Below are 6,197 nucleotides of genomic sequence, written 5' to 3'. Positions count from 1 at the left end.
AGTAAAGATGTCAGTTCTGCCCAAGGCACTATATAAGTTCAATGCTATCCCAATACAAATACCACCATTCTTCAAAGAATAGGAAAAACAGCTAGCCAACTTCATATGGAGGGGGAAGGAGTCCAGAATTAGCAGAGAACTCCTCAAAAAGAAGGACAGGGAGGTAGAAAACACCTGACACAAAAGGTGAAAGATGACATCACAGAGCCTACAGATGGGCATAATAACTAAAAATATCAGTGGATTGAACTCAGGCATTAAAAGGCAGTGGCCAGCAGACTGGCTTAGAAAACACAAATTGTTTATCAGCTGCCTGCACATCTGAAGATTACAGCAGAAATAAGCTGAAAATCAAAGGCTGGTGAAAAACATACCAAGAAAATGGCAATTCAAAAAAAGCAGGGGTTGCTTTATTAATCTAGGAAAAATTGATCTCAAGGTGCAAGCCATTACAAGAGATAAGGAGGGGGAACTATATCATGATCAAGGGAATTGTAGACCAAGAACCAGTGACCATAATAAATATGTTTATGCCTAATGAGAGACAGATGAAATTCATCACTCATACAGTCCAAAAGATGTAAAAAGAAATTACAGGCTCAACAATTACAGTAGGTGACTTTAATAGAGTACTATCTGAGAAAGATAGATCACTGGGAAAAAAGCTTAGCAAGCAGGCTACACATCTAAACATTACAATTAGACAACTTAACCTGAAAAGATATTTTAAGAGCTCTCCACCCAAATTTTTTTTTAAATTGAGATTCTTTTCAAGCCTGCAAGGCACATATTGAAGAAAAACCACATGCTGAGACACAAGTAGAATCTGTGTAAATTCAAGCAAATGGAGATCATACAGATTTCTCTCTCTGACCACTATGCCATAAAGCTAGAAAATTTTTAAAAAGTATGATTAAGAAAACAAGGACAACCAATTGGAGAATACATAATTCAATATTGCAAAAGGGGTGGCTACTGGCCCACATCAGAGAAGAAATTAAGAAATTTCTGGAAATTGATGAGAATGAGAATACAACGTACCAAAAATTTGAGACACAGCAAAGGCAGTTATCAGAGGAAGTTTGAAAGCAATACATGCACACATGAAAAAGGAAGAGTCTTATGACTGACCTGCTGACATAAAACTTACAGCAATTAGCAGAGTCAATAAGACAATCCTACTAATAGCAAAATTAAAGAAATAATAAAAATCAAGGCTGAGATTCATGAGAAAGAAAACAGCCCTATCCACTTACTGGCACCAGGGAGGCCACATGATGCCTGGAGTTACTGTAAAAGAAGTGAACCAGCAGGAGTGCATCAAAGTTATGGCAGCCTTCCTAAAAAAATCCGTGAAACGGAAAGTCCCAGAATGGGTACACTGTCAAGCTAGCTGTAGTAGTCTGGGTACTTTGGAGAAACAAATCCATAGCAACTCATGTATAAGAGAGAGTTTTATGTAAAGAAAATGTGCATCATGAAAACATCCCAACCCAGTGCTGCCCAAGCCCACAAGTCCAACATTAACCCATTAACTCAACACCAGTCCACAAAGTCCTCCACCTCACAAAACAGAGGCAATGATGCCGACTGCAGGAGGAAAGATGAGTCAGTGAATGAACAAGCATCTCAGCACTAGCAGGGGTCTCCATAAGGCTGCTCCAGCACGCAGGGCTGCATCGGGATAGGTCCATGTAGCTTCTCCTTGGGGATGTCTTGTAGGAAGTCAATTTTGCAAGATGAAGCAGGGAACTGCTAAGGCAGCTGCACCCGGTGCAACCATCACAAAACAAGAGACCCGAAAACTAGAAAGGCGAGGCTCACCACCCATTTATCCCTCTGCCTTTCAATTAGCCCCACGTGTGATTACTGGCCAGGCTGACACAATTAACTAACTCACTAGCCAAGAATAAAAAAGCTTGCTATCTATGATGATAACTGGTTCTACACACGAGCTGCCTCCACAGCACGGCACCTGTACCGTCGAGGTGCTTCTGGGGTCGGCTCCTTGACCAAGATCTATGAGGAGTGGCAGAGAAAGGGTGTCACTTCAGCCAGGATCTCAAGAGCGTGGCCTGCCAGGTCCTTCAAGCCATGATGGGACTCAAGATGGTGGATAAGGATCAAGATGGCAGCCACAAACTGACACCTTAGCTACAGAGAAATCTAGACAGAATCGTCAGATGTGTGGCAGCTGCCAACAAGAAACATTAGAGCAAATGATGCTAGGTTAATAAATTGCCTAATTCGTTAAAAAAGAAAGAAAGAAAGAAAATTATAGGAAATATAAATGAAGCTGAAAGTTAGTGCATTGAAAATATTAACAGAATAAACAGACCACTGGGGAACCTAACAGAATAAACAGACCGCTGGGGAACAAATTTCACCAGCAAGGATGAGGGATGAAATAGGGGACATTACAACTGACTCTAATGAAATCAAAAAGATGAATGTACAGTACTACAAAAGGTTGTACTCCAATGAATTCAACAGAAGACATGGACAAATATGTGGAAAAACAATTCCTCCCTAGATTATCTCAGATGGAAATAAAGGATCTCAACAGAACCATAGAAATAGAAAAAATAGACAGGTTGTCAAGAGATTGATTACCAACCAAAAAATCCACCCGACCAGATTGCTTCACAGGAGAATTCTACCAAGTATTCAGGGAAGAACTGACACCAATCGTACATAAATTCTTCCAGAACACAGAAAAAGACAGAAAACTCCCAAACTCTTTCTATGAAGCGAACATAACTCTGATACCTAAATGGGCAAGGATCCCACAAGAATCAAGAACTACACACCAATATGCCTAATGAACATCAATATAAAAATCCTTAATAAACATACTGGCAATACAATGCAAAAGTACATAAAACAAATAATTCTCTATGGCCAACTGGGATTCATACCAGGGATGCACAGAGGGTTCAACATACAAAAGACCATTAATATTATTCACCATTGAGGGCAATGAATGTACAAATGCGTTTTACACAATTGATGTGTGTATGGATTGTGATAAAAGTTGTATGAGCCCCTAATAAAATGATTTTAAAAAAAGAAAAGAAAAAATATATATATTATTCACCATATTGATATGAAAAATTCTAAGAACCACATGAGAATGTCGATAGATCCGGAAAAACTATTTGACAACATCCAAGACCAATTCCTGTTTAAGACATTCAAGAAGATAGGAATCGAAAAAGCATTCTTCATTATATTACAAGTTATATATGAAAAACCAACAGCCAACGTGCAGCCAATGGAAAAAGGATGAAAGTGATCCCACTGAAAAAAGGGACAAGATAAGGATTGCCTTTGTCCCCACTCTTATTTAACATCGTACTGGAGGTCCTAGGTAACAACATAAAGCAAAGGAAAGATATCAAAGGTATTCGCCTGTCTAAAGAAGAGGTGAAATTATCGTTATTCGCAGATGATAGGATTTTATATATGGAAAATCCCAAAAGCTCCACAAGAGGTTTACTGGAAACAATAGAAGAATATGGCAGAGTGGGAGGATACAAGATCAACAAATAGAAATCTATTGGACTCCTTTACAAAATGAACAAGATCACAGAAGAGGGGATCAAAAAGGTAGTACCCTTCACAAAAGCTAAACACATTGAAATATATAAGGATATACCTGATTAAAAAACAAAAGAGACAGCTTTGCGCAGTGGCAATATCGTAGCCAATGAGGTTTACCCCAGGAGCGATTATAGCTAATTGAAAAAAAAAGTTGTATGAGGAAAACTGCAGAACACTATTACAAGAAACCAAAAGTGACCTCTACAAATGGAAGAATATTCCATAATTCATGGATTAGAAGACTGAATATAAGTAAAGATGTCAGTTCTGCCCAAGGAACTATATATGTTTAATGCAATCCTGATACAAATACCATCATTTTTCTTCAAAGAATTCGAAAACCTGATTACCAACTTCATATGGAGAGGAAAAAAGCCCAGAATTAGCAAAGAACTCCTCAAGATGAAGGACAGAGTGGGAGGGCTTGCTTTACTGGACTTTAGCACCTATTATACAGCCACAGTGGTCAAAACAGCAAGGTACTGGTATAAAGACAGATACTCAGACTAATAGAAAAGAACTGAAAACCCAGAAATAAAAGCATCAGCATACAGACAACTGATCTTTGATAAGGGACCAAAAAATATCAAATGGGAAGCAGATGCCCTCTTCAACAGTGAAGCTGGAAAAAATGGACATCTCTCTGCAGAAAAATGAAGCAAGACCCTTATATCATTCCATGCACAAGAATAAACTCAAGGTGGATTACACACCTCGAGGTAAAACCCTAGACTATTAGGGCCATCAATAAGGAAATTGGGATAAACTTGAGAACTTTGGTGCACCGAATACATAGGCTAACAGAAATATGGAAAGAAACAAATACAAAGGTGGCACAAATTGACAAATGGGATATACTGAAGATAAAACACCTGTGTACATCCAAAGAATTCACCAAGAGAATAATAAGAGAGCCCACAGACTGGGAAAAATCTTTACCAATGATACATCAGACAAAGGCCATATCACTAAAATCTATAGTACTCTGCTGGCTTTCAATTAAAAAAAAGCTAATTGCCTACTGAGGAGGTGAGCAAAAGACCTGAACAGAAGTATCACAAGGGTAGAAATCCCAATGGCCAATAAATATATGAGAAATGTTCCTAATCATAAGCCATAAAAGAAATGCAAACTAAAACAACAAGATACTACCTAACATCCTCAAAGATAGCCAAATGCAAAAAAATCAGAAAGTAATAAGTGTTACAGGGGTTGTGGGGAGACAGGAACTCTCGTCAACTGCTGTTGGACCTGTAGGTGTGTACAGCCACTATGGAAATTGATTTGGCGTTATCTAAATGATGGAAATCGAGCTACCATATGACCCAGAAATCCCCCTACAGGCCATATACCAGAAGAGGCAAGAAACAAACCATGGCCACAAATATGTGTTCCAATGTTCATCATGGCACAGTTCACTATTCCAAAGAGGTGGAAACAACCCAAATTTCCATTAATAGGAAAAACAATTAAAAAACTGGTACATACATACAATGCAGTACCAGGCATCCCTAAAAAGCAGTGATGAACACATGAAGCATATTGCCCCATGGGAAGAATTAGAGGAAATTATGTTAAGCGGATAAGGCAAGCACAAATGTAAAAGTACAACATGACTCCCCTCAGGTAAGCTAAAAAAGGAAAAGGGGCATAGGGGAATAGCTACTGTATACATACATTCCTGGGTGAGGTCCAGGTATTATGCAGGGGCCAGACCCATTCCAGGGATACATATGGCAGCCAACTAAACAGGAGGGGAAAAGAAAGAAAAAAAGAAAAGTCATGGGTAGCGGGGGATCGGGGCACTAACCCACCCAAGGGGAGGTGATTGTTTATATCTCCACAGGAGACTGAGAGAGGGACCAGATTATTTTGTCACGCCAAGACATGAATGCAACATACTGGTATGAAACAGGGGGCCATTAGAAAGGTCTGTGGGGTGGGCCCCAATCCCAACTACGGGGATACCCCACCCCCGCCACACAGAAGAATTCACTTCAGAGGACAGCACTGAAGCACCAGCTCAGGGAGAGGGGCATGTCCGATCTGAGCACACAGGAACAAATGAATAGTGAAGCAGAGAGAGTGAAATACAACCTGGCCCACCAAGCCTGTCCAGAGCAGTTAATGCACACCAAGGACCATAGGTCTGGACCCACCAGGAGTCATGACGTCCCTCACTGACATATAGAGCTTCGAGGGACAACACTATAAGTACAGTGCCGGAATTTTGCTCAATTTGCCCACACCACATGGTGGGCATGTAACAAAGGAGCAAGTGAAGCTAAGCAATTAAGTCCCCCAGGAATGCCAATAACAGACTTTGGGTGTGGCAACCCACATAAAAGACTGAAAAACATTCCTTAAGGTCAACAAACAGGCCTGAAAGTATTTATATGCTTTTCTTTTTTTTATTGTGGTTTTTGTTGTTGCTGTTTTGGTTTTTTCTTTTTTTTAATCATTTTATTGGGGGCTCATACAACTCTTATCACCATACATACATACATTGTGTCAAGCACATTTGTACATTTGTTGCCATCATCATTCTCAAAACATTTTCTTTCTACTTGAGCTCTTGGTATCAGCTCATTTTT

General features: G+C 39.6%; 1 protein-coding gene and 1 pseudogene across 1 annotated transcript in view; one reads left to right on the top strand and one right to left on the bottom strand.

The window, feature by feature from the left end:
* The window catches only part of AKAP10 (A-kinase anchoring protein 10), a 202,911-nt gene that overhangs the window by 141,320 nt on the left and 55,394 nt on the right, over positions 1-6,197 (bottom strand). The window lies entirely within an intron of this gene.
* LOC101653843 lies at positions 1,278-2,214 on the top strand (annotated as a pseudogene).

Source organism: Echinops telfairi, unplaced genomic scaffold (genome assembly GCF_000313985.2).
Source record: "Echinops telfairi isolate 266 unplaced genomic scaffold, ASM31398v2 ScPeMD7_35;HRSCAF=133_1, whole genome shotgun sequence".
In the NCBI taxonomy this organism is placed as follows: Eukaryota; Metazoa; Chordata; class Mammalia; order Afrosoricida; family Tenrecidae; genus Echinops; species Echinops telfairi.
Note: the sequence above shows the minus strand (reverse complement) of the source record. Positions and strands in the feature narration are given on the sequence as shown.